This window comes from Nerophis lumbriciformis, linkage group LG28 (assembly GCF_033978685.3).
Source record: "Nerophis lumbriciformis linkage group LG28, RoL_Nlum_v2.1, whole genome shotgun sequence".
In the NCBI taxonomy this organism is placed as follows: Eukaryota; Metazoa; Chordata; class Actinopteri; order Syngnathiformes; family Syngnathidae; genus Nerophis; species Nerophis lumbriciformis.
The window spans coordinates 2,995,116-3,005,870 of record NC_084575.2 but is presented as its reverse complement, the minus strand read 5'-3'; the positions used below and the strand labels follow the sequence as shown (position 1 = coordinate 3,005,870).

Sequence of the window (10,755 nt, the reverse complement as noted above, 5' to 3'; positions counted from 1 at the left end):
CTTGTTGGTCTAGTGGTATGATTCTTGCTTAGGGTGCGAAAGGTCCCAGGTTCAATTCCTGGACAAGCCCTTAACAGTGATTTAAAACTCTTAGCTTAATTTTCCAAACTGCACACACTCAAGGGATCAATGAAAATGTATAAAATCAAATACAGTGGTATCTCAATTTACGAGCTCTATTTGTTTTAGGACAGAGCTTGTAACCCTTAGTTCTTTTTTACAGGAAAATAGCCATACCTTTGAATTAGTGGTAAAAGTGCAATATACTAACCCAGTTTCAGAATGATTTCCCTGTTAAAATCTCACAATTCATGAGATTTTTATCTAAAATGATATTTTTCGGGGCTTGTTGGTCTCGTCGTATGATTCTCGCTTTGGGTGCAAGAGGTCCCGGGTTCAATTCCCGTACAAGTTCTTAACAGTGATTTTGAACTATAGCTACATTTTCCAAAATGCACACAATGAAGGGATCAATGAAAATGTATAAAATCAAATACAGTGGTAGCTCAATTTACGAGCTCTAATTGTTTACGAAAGAGCTTGTAAGCCTTAGTTATTTTTTTAGGTCAAAATAGCCATACCTTTAAATTAGTGGTAAAAGTGCAATATACTAACCCAGTTTCAGAATGATTTCCCTGTTAAAATCTCACAATTCATGAGATTTTTATCTAAAATGATGTTTTTCGGGACTTTTTGGTCTAGTGGTATGATTCTCGCTTAGGGTGTGAGATGTCCTGGGTTCAATTCCCGGAGAAGCCCTTAACAGTGATTTAAAACTCTTAGCTTAATTTTCCAAACTGCACACACTCAAGGGATCAATGAAAATGTATAAAATCAAATACAGTGGTAGCTCAATTTACAAGCTCTAATTGTTTTAGGACAGAGCTTGTAACCCTTAGTTCTTTTTTGCAGGAAAATAGCCCTACCTTTAAATTAGTGGTAAAAGTGCAATATACTAACACAGTTTCAGAATGATTTCCCTGTTAAAATCTCACAATTCATGAGATTTGTATCTAAAATGATATTTTTCTGGGCTTGTTGGTCTAGTGGTCTGATTCTCGCTTAGGGTGCGAGAGGTCCTGCGTTCAATTCCTGGACAAGCCCTTAACAGTGCTTTTGAACCCTCAGCTCAATTTTCTAAACTGCACAGACTCAAAGGATTGATTGATTGATTGATTGAGACTTTTATTAGTAGGTTGCACAGTGAAGTACATATTCCGTACAATTGACCACTAAATGGTAACACCCCAATAAGTTTTTCAACTTGTTTAAGTTGGGGTCCACTTCATATATATATATATATATACTATCGTCATAATACAGTCATCACACAAGAGAATCACATAGAATTATTTACAATCTGGGGTCTGGAGGGGGGTGGGTTTGGTTGTTATCATCAGTCATCAACAATTGAGAACAGAGAAATGGATATTGAAACAGTGTAGGACTGACTTGGTAGGATATGGACAGCAAGTAGAGAGAGAGAGAGAGAGAAGAGAGAGAGAGAGAGAGAGAGAGAGAGAGAGAGAGAGAGAGAGAGAGAGAGAGAGAGAGAGAGAGAGAGAGAGAGAGAGAGAGAGAGAGAGAGAGAGAAACTACTTGCAACAAAGTGATTTGGAACCCATCTGAAGTAGTGTTTCTTTCTGAGTCCTGGTTCAATCCACATTTAAAATGGCATTTTTTTGAAGAAAACATTGCAGTAAACATCAAACTCTGTGGATCCATTGGGATTTTATTCAAAACAAATAGAATTTGGCTTGCATTCATGTGGTTTGAAAACAAACTGAGAAAGTGTTACAGAAAAAACTTCAAGACACTGACGGGATTTGAGCCCAACATCTCCTATTTAACAAACAGGCACCTTGACTGACAGCTACAGCGCCTGGAACAGCATGGGATTTCAACACGATGTCGATAACCCTACACTGAATTAATAATAGCCAATTTGAGGCGATAGCATTGATTATCAGTAATTTACATTAGTTTAAACAAGAATGGCTTGAAAGTTATGTTGCAAACGTGGCACACGTTTTAACTAGAAACTTTTTTGCAAATTTAGAGAAGGACATGGGCTGTACAGGGCGTAACTAGAAGTATACTGATTCAGCCTTCGGTGAGTCCAATATGCCTTTTGGGTGGAATGTCTGCGTCTTGCGGTTTTCACAAAAATTGCTTTTGTCCCTAATGAATATTAGTTAAAATGTAATAAAAGCAAAAGAATGCATTGGCCGGGAATCGGACCCGGGTCTCCCGCGTGGCAGGCAAGAATTCTACCACTGAACCACCAATGCTTGTGGAGTAAGAGAGATTAATGAACTCGGTTAAGAGGAAAACGTTTGAAATGCGGGCTGCGACGGACCAAACATGCTACACTGAATAAATGATAGCCAATATGAGGCGATAGCATTGATTATCAGTAATTTACATTAGTTTAACAAGAATGGCTTAAAAGTTATGTTGCAAACGTGGCACACGTTTTAACTAGAAACTTTTTTGCAAATTTAGAGAAGGACATGGGCTGTACAAGAAAACCCTGTGCTCGAGTCAAGATTTCGTCCCTGGGTGGGCTTGAACCACCATCCTCTCAGTTAACAGCCGAACACGCTGACCGATTGCGCCACAGAGACTTACTGGTTTACATGATTAAATACTCCCCAAAAAATTATAAAATCTCATGTTACGATGTCCCGATGTCATTGTCTTTGGATGGGCGTAACTAGAAGTACACTGCTTCAGACTTCGGCGAGTCCAATATGCCTTTTTGATGGAATGCCTGCGTCTTGCGATTGTCACAAACATTGCTTTTGTCCCTTATGAATATTAGTTAAAATGTTATAAAAGCAACAGTATGCATTGGCCGGGTATCGGACCCGGGTCTCCCGCATGGCAGGCGAGAATTCTACCATTGAACCACCAATGCCTGTGGAGTAAAAGATGTTTCAGAACTCGGTTAAGAGGAAGAACGTTGGAAATGCGGGCTGCTACAGACAAAACATGCTACAAAGTAGAACACATTCTACGTGCACAAGGGATTTAACAACATCCACAAAAGGTAAGAAATGCAATGCAGCTAATAACAGCAATAAGACTAGCGAGCACCATTTTTTCCATTGGCCCAAAATCAACTTGTAAGTCTTGATAAAGGTCTGCAACTTGCAGCAGTTTCCATGGTGTAGTGGTTATCACATTCGCCTCACACGTGAAAGGTCCCCTGTTCGAAACAGGGTGGAAACAAGGTATTTTTACTTTCCTTCTTACCTCTATAAATAAGCAAGGAAATAAATGATAGCAAGGTCCTGTGTTTCATCATAAAGTAGTTTGCAACATAGCTGACCACCTCATGTACAGCCGAGCACACACAACACCAAATTTAGAGGGTTCTCATATAGGCAGACCTCAGGCTTCAACATCATGATTAATCAATCAATCAATCAATGTTTATTTATATAGCCCTAAATCACAAGTGTCTCAAAGGGCTGCACAATCCACAACGACATCCTCGGTACAAAGCCCACATAAGGGCAAGGAAAAACTCACCCCAGTGGGACGTCGATGTGAATGACTATGAGAAACCTTGGAGAGGACTGCATATGTGGGTAACCCCCCCCCCCCCCCCCCCCCCCCTCTAGGGGAGACCGAAAGCAATGGATGTCGAGTGGGTCTGACATAATATCGTGAGAGTCCAGTCCATAGTGGATCCAACATAATAGTAAGAGTCCAGTCTATAGTGGGGCCAGCAGGACACCATCCCGAGCGGAGACGGGTCAGCAGCGCAGAGATGTTCCCAGCCGATGCACAGGCGAGCGGTCCACCCCGGGTCCCGACTCTGGACAGCCAGCACTTCATCCATGGCCACCGGACCTGTGCCCCCCCCTCAAGGAAAAGGGGAGCAGAGGAGAAAAGAAAAGAAACGGCAGATCAACTGGTCTAACAGGGGGGCTATTTAAAGGCTAGAGTATACAAATGAGTTTTAAGATGGGACTTAAATGCTTCTACTGAGGTAGCATCTCTAATTGTTACCGGGAGGGCATTCCATAGTACTGGAGCCCGAATAGAAAACGCTCTATAGCCCGCAGACTTTTTTTGGGCTCTGGGAATCACTAATAAGCCGGAGTTCTTTGAACGCACATTTCTTGCCGGGACATATGGTACAATGCAATCGACAAGATAGGACGGAGCTAGACCGTGTAGTATTTTATACGTAAGTAGTAAAACCTTAAAGTCACATCTTAAGTGCACAGGAAGCCAGTGCAGGTGAGCCAGTATAGGCGTAATATGATCAAACTTTCTTGTTCTTGTCAAAAGTCTAGCAGCCGCATTTTGTACCAATTGTAATCTTTTAATGCTAGACATAGGGAGACCCGAAAATAATACGTTACAGTAGTCGAGACGAGACGTAACGAACGCATGAATAATGATCTCAGCGTCGCTAGTGGATATAATAGAACGAATTTTAGCGATATTTCGGAGATGAAAGAAGGCCGTTTTAGTAACACTCTTAATGTGTGACTCAAAGGAGAGAGTTGGGTCGAAGATAATACCCAGATTCTTTACTGATTCGCCTTGTGTAATTGTTTGGTTGTCAAATGTTAAGGTGGTATTATTAAATAAATGTCGGTGTTTAGCAGGACCGATAATCAGCATTTCCGTTTTCTTGGCTTGAGTTGCAAGAAGTTAGCGGACATCCATTGTTTAATTTCATTAAGACACGCCTCCAGCTGACTACAATCCGGCGTGTTGGTCAGCTTTAGGGGCATGTAGAGTTGGGTGTCATCAGCATAACAATGAAAGCTAACACCGTATTTGCGTATGATGTCGCCTAGCAGCAGCATAAAAATACTAAAGAGTGCAGGGCCAAGAACCGAACCCTGAGGAACTCCGCACGTTACCTTAACATAGTCCGAGGTCACATTATTATGGGAGACGCACTGCATCCTGTCAGTAAGATAAGAGTTAAACCACGACAAAGCTAAGTCTGACATACCAATACGTGTTTTGATACGCTCTAATAAAATATTATGATCGACGATATCGAAAGCAGCGCTAAGATCAAGAAGCAGCAACATAGATGACGCATCAGAATCCATCGTTAGCAGTAGATCATTAGTCATTTTTGCGAGGGCTGTCTCCGTAGAGTGTTTTGCCCTGAAACTGGATTGAAAAGGTTCACAGAGATTGTTAGACACTAAGTGTTCATTTAGCTGTTGTGCGACAATTTTTTAGAGGATTTTCGAAATAAAGGGAAGGTGGGACACCGGTCGGTAGTTTACCATGAGGTCAGGATCAAGGTTAGGTCTTTTGAGCAGAGGATGAATAACCGCTTTCTTGAATGCTAGGGGAACAGTGCCAGAGGAAAGTGATACGTTTATAATATTTAGCACTGATGGACCTAATGAAGTGGCCTAGTGGTTAGAGTGTCCGCCCTGAGATCGGTAGGTTGTGAGTTCAAATCCCGGCCGAGTCATACCAAAGACTATAAAAATGGGACCCATTACCTCCCTGCTTGGCACTCAGCATCAAGGGTTGGAATTGGGGGTTAAATCACCAAAAATGATTCCTGGGCGCGGCCACCGCTGCTGCCCACTGCTCCCCTCACCTCCCAGGGGGTGATCAAGGGTGATGGGTCAAATGCAGAGAATAATCTCGCCACACCTAGTGTGTGTGTGACAATCATTGGTACTTTAACTTTAACTTTAATACAAAAAGCTCCTTGATAAGTTTCCCAGGAAGTGGGTCAAGTAAACATGTTGTTTGTTTTATCCCACTTACACGCTGTAATAGTTCCTCTAATGTTATTTCATCAAAAAGAGAGAGACTATTTTGTATTGCAGTATCCGTCGTAAATACAGTTGTATCTGTGTTCATAGAACCCAGTTGTAGCTGGGATGCGTTGTCTTTAATCTCCTTTCTAATGAGTTCAATTCTCTTATTAAATAAATTCATAAAGTCATCTGCCGAGTGGGTGGAGCTATTGGGAGGAGTCCCTTGTTGGGTTAGCGATGCTAATGTACTAAACAAAAATTTAGGGTCGTTTTTGTTGAGGCGGATGAGATTTGAGTAATATTTAGCTTTAGCTAAGGTAAGCATGCGTTTATACGATATTAAACTATCACTCCATGCTTGATGGAAAACCTCAAGCTTGGCCGCGCGCCATTTGCGTTCCAACTTTCTACATGATAATTTATGAGCTCTGGTTTCTTCTGTAAACCATGGGGTGCGCCTTTTAGGGGCCCTTTTTTGTTTTAGCGGTGCTATACTATCAATGGTTTTGCGCAGGGCATTGTCAAAGTTGTTAGTGAGGTTATCAATAGAGCCGACATAATTTGGGAATGGTGCCATTACCGAAGGCAGTAGGTCAGCAAGAGTCATCGTTGTGGCAGCATTAATGTTGCGGCTGCTATAGCAGTTATTATTATTATTAGTTTGTTGACAATGAGTCAGAACTTCGAATTTTATAAGGTAATGATCGAACATTACTTTAGTATACGGGAGTACCATAACTTTGGAGGTGGAGACACCCCTGACCAGCACTAAATCTATCGTATTGCCGTTGCGATGCGTAGGTTCATTTATTATTTGTGTAAGACCACAGCTATCAATTATAGTCTGGAGCGCCACGCACTGAGGGTCCGATGGGGTATTCATATGGATATTAAAGTCCCCCATTATGATTATATTGTCTGCGTGCGTCACTAGATCAGCAACAAACTCTGAGAATTCATTAATAAAGTCCGAGTAGGGCCCTGGGGGGCGGTAGATAACAGCCATATCGAGAGGCAGCGGTGCGACAGACCTCATAGTAAGCACCTCAAACGATTTGTATTTATTATTTAGGTTTGGGGTAAGGTTAAAGTTTTCATTGTATATTAATGCGACCCCCCCACCCCTTTTAAGGGGACGGGCAATATGCGCATTCGTATAGTTAGGAGGAGATGCCTCATTTAGCGCAAAAAAATCGTCTGGTTTGAGCCAAGTTTCGCTAAGACCAATGACGTTAAGATTGTTGTCTCTAATGACCTCATTAACTAATAACGTTTTGGGAGACAATGATCTTATGTTTAAAAAGCCCATATTATAAGTATTGGGCTGTTTTGACGAGTTTTTGTTTAAATTATCCGTAGTAGAAATATTAATAATGTTGCGTTTATTATACGTAGTGCACTTTAAATAGTTTCGACCATATCTAGGAATTGATACGGCGGGAATTTTCAGATTGTTTGCTTGATGCTGCGATCGACTGAACGCATCATGATTTGCCACCTCAGTAGAATGCATATCTACCCCGGACACATTCACAACAGAAAACACATTATGTGAGTTGTGTGTTATTCTAAGAAAATTGCTATGCGTACAGGAATTATCCAGCCTGGTGCTGGCTAGTTCTAGCTTAACTGACTCCTCACCCGGACTAGCAGGCTCTGTAATTGCCTGTGACCGGGCTTGCTCTAGTGTAGTTAGTCAAATGTGACTTAAACAGTAGTCTATGTTCTTAGACAGGATGATGGCGCCTTCCTGGTTAGGGTGAAGGCCGTCCCTCATCAGCAAGCCTAGTTTGCCCCAGAAAGAGGGCCAATTATCAATAAACGTTAGTCCCTGTTGTCTACAGAAGCTAGCCAGCCACTTGTTAAGCGAGACTAATCTGCTATATCTCTCATCATTGCCTCTCGCAGGCAGGGGGCCAGAGACAATTACTCGATGCCTGGACATCTTTCTAGCGAGATCACAAGTCCTGGCTATGTTTCTCTTTGTAATCTCTGACTGTCTCATTCTAGTGTCATTGGAGCCAACGTGTACAACTATATTCGCATAACTAGTGGTGCGATTAGCCTGTCGTACGTGTTTACTAGGCATGTTGCGAGTTAGCTCCCTAAGATTAGCCTCAATGTCAGGTGCTCGGGCCCCAGGGATGCACTTAATTGTGGCTGGTTTGCTAAGCTTTATGTTTCGGGTGATGGAGTCCCCTATGACTAAGGTGTGGTGCCCGGTAGACTGGGGTGTAGGACTAGCTAAAGAGCTAAATCTATTATGCGTCTCGACCGGTACACTGCAGCTTGTAGGCCGCTTAGGGCTACTACAGGCTGGGCTAGTTAGCTCGCTACAGCTAACGCTAGCAGATGTGTCCGCAACATCTAAAGTTACGAGATTACTCTGCTCTAACTGGCGGACACGGCCCTCTAGCAGAGCCAGCCTCTCCGTGAGTAAGGTGCAAGACGCGCAGGAAGCCATACTCACGGTGTTTTCTGTCACCAAGTGAAGTTCCTGCTGTCTTCCGAGAAGTCCTGGTCACGGTGTGCAGGAGTAGATTCCTTCTGACCGGCGACGCCTTTCTCCGTGCTAGCTTTGTTAGCTTAGCAGCTAGCTGCTAGCTAGCTGCGGGAGGGGTGGTGAGACAGAGATTGCGTGATTTGCAAGTTAAATAGTACTACTAAATATGTTGAGAAAGTAAGAAAGAAAGCTGCAGAACAATTAAAAGCACACAAATAGAACGATACTTAGCTTTTTCGAAACAGCGAGCAGTCAGCGAGCAGTCACACACCGTGAACCGGAACCGGAAGTCACACCTGAATGGTGGGTTGCATGAAAATGTCACGCACAAACCTGTGAAATTTCTCATTCATTCAAGTCACTGTATTCTCAGGGCTTTCAATGGATTGCAACTGTACTGTTTAGATTGACTTATAAGATGTTTAACCTCTCTTTTAGCAGGAATCATAGGTGTAATTCCCAAAGAGTTAGAGAAGACAGCTGCAGTCTGAATGAGTGTTGGCCTTGCTTTCAAATTAAGAACCAGGTAAATAGTCACCTGAAACCTAAATCATAGCAGAGGATGGTTTCGATCCATCGACCTCTGGGTTATGGGCCCAGCACGCTTCCGCTGCGCCACTCTGCTGTCTTAAACTACAATATGCTTACTCTGGTGAATATCCTGACAAACTACTTGTAACAAAGTGATTTGGAACCCATCTGAAGTAGGGTTTTTTTTCTGAGTCCTGGTTCAATCCACATTTAAAATGGCATTTTTTTGAAGAAAACATTGCAGTAAACATCAAACTTTGGATCCATTGGGATTTTATTCAAAATGAATAGAATTTGGTTTGCATTCATGTGGTTTGAAAACAAACTGAGAAAGTGTTACAGAAAAAACTTCAAGACACTGACGGAATTTGAGCCCAACATCTCCTATTTAACAAACAGGCACCTTGACTGACAGCTACAGCGCCAGGAACAGCATGGGATTTCAACACAATGTCTATAACCCTACACTGAATTAATGATAGCCAATTTGAGGCGATAGCATTGATTATCCGTAATTTACATTAGTTTAAACAAGCATGGCTTGAAAGTTATGTTGCAAACGTTTTAACTAGAAACTTCTTTGCAAATTTAGAGAAGGACATGGGCTGTACAAGAAAACCCTCAAACCCTCGTGCTCGCGTCAATATTTCGTCCCTGGGTGGGCTTGAACCACTATCCTCTCAGTTAACAGCCAAACGCGCTGACCGATTGTCATTGTCTTTGGATGGGCGTAACTAGAAGTATACTGATTCAGCCTTCGGTGAGTTCAATATGCCCTTTGGGTGGAATGCCTGCGTCTTGCGGTTTTCACAAACATTGCTTTTGTCCCTTATGAATACTAATTAAATGTAATAAAAGCAACAGAATGCATTGGCCGGGAATCGGACCCGGGTCTCCCGCGTGGCAGGCGAGAATTCTACCACTGAACCACCAATGCCTGTGGAGTAAAAGAGGTTTCTGAACTCGGAGGAAGAACGTTTGAAATGCAGGCTGCGACGGACCAAACATGCTACACTGAATTAATGATAGCCAATATGGGGCGATAGCATTGATTATCAGTAATTTACATTAGTTTAAACAAGAATGGCTTGAAAGTTATGTTGCAAACGTGGCACACGTTTTAACCAGAAACTTTTTTGCAAATTTAGAGAAGGACATGGGCTGTACAAGAAAACCCTCAAAAATCTGTGCTTGAGTCAAGATTTTGTCCCTGGGTGGGCTTGCACCACCATCCTCTCAGTTAACAGCCGAACGCGCTGACCGATTGCACCACAGAGACTTACTGGTTTCCTTGATTAATTACTCCCCAAAAAATTATAAAATCTCATGTTACGATGTTCTGATGTCATTGTCTTTGGATTAGCGTAACTAGAAGTATACTGATTCAGCCTTCGGTGAGTCCAATATGCCTTTTGGGTGGAATGCCTGCGTCTTGCGGTTGTCACAAACATTGCTTTTGTCCCTTATGAATATTAGTGAAAATGTAATAAAAGCAACAGAATGCATCGGCCGGGAATCGGACCCGGGTCCCCCGCGTGGCAGGCGAGAATTCTACCATTGAACCACCAATGCCTGTGCAGTAAAAGGGATTTATGAACTCGGTTAAGAGGAAGAACGTTTGAAATGCGGGCTGCGACGGACCAAACATGCTACACTGAATTAATGATAGCCAATATGAGGCGATAGCATTGATTATCAGTAATTTACATTAGTTTAAACAAGAATGGCTTGAAAGTTATATTGCAATTGTGGCACATGTTTTAACTAGAAACTTTTTTGCAAATTTAGAGATGGACATGGGCTGTACAAGAAAACCCTCAAACCCCTGTGCTCGAGGAAAGATTTTGTCCCTGGGTGGGCTTGAACCACCATCCTCTCAGTTAACAGCCGAACACGCTGACCCACTGCGCCACAGAGACTTACTGGTTTACATGATTAATTACTCCCCAAAAAATTATA

General features: G+C 42.4%; 2 non-coding genes and 1 pseudogene across 2 annotated transcripts; 1 reads left to right on the top strand and 2 right to left on the bottom strand.

Annotated features, from left to right (window-relative positions):
- The first annotated feature begins 3,161 nt into the window (after positions 1-3,161).
- On the top strand, positions 3,162-3,234 carry trnav-cac (transfer RNA valine (anticodon CAC)). Its single transcript has one exon. It is a non-coding gene; the product is annotated as a tRNA-Val (tRNA).
- A 705-nt stretch (positions 3,235-3,939) lies between these two features.
- LOC140680180 (uncharacterized) lies at positions 3,940-7,403 on the bottom strand (annotated as a pseudogene).
- Positions 7,404-9,662: 2,259 nt separating this feature from the next.
- On the bottom strand, positions 9,663-9,733 carry trnag-gcc (transfer RNA glycine (anticodon GCC)). Its single transcript has one exon. It is a non-coding gene; the product is annotated as a tRNA-Gly (tRNA).
- Between the last annotated feature and the right edge of the window lie 1,022 nt (positions 9,734-10,755).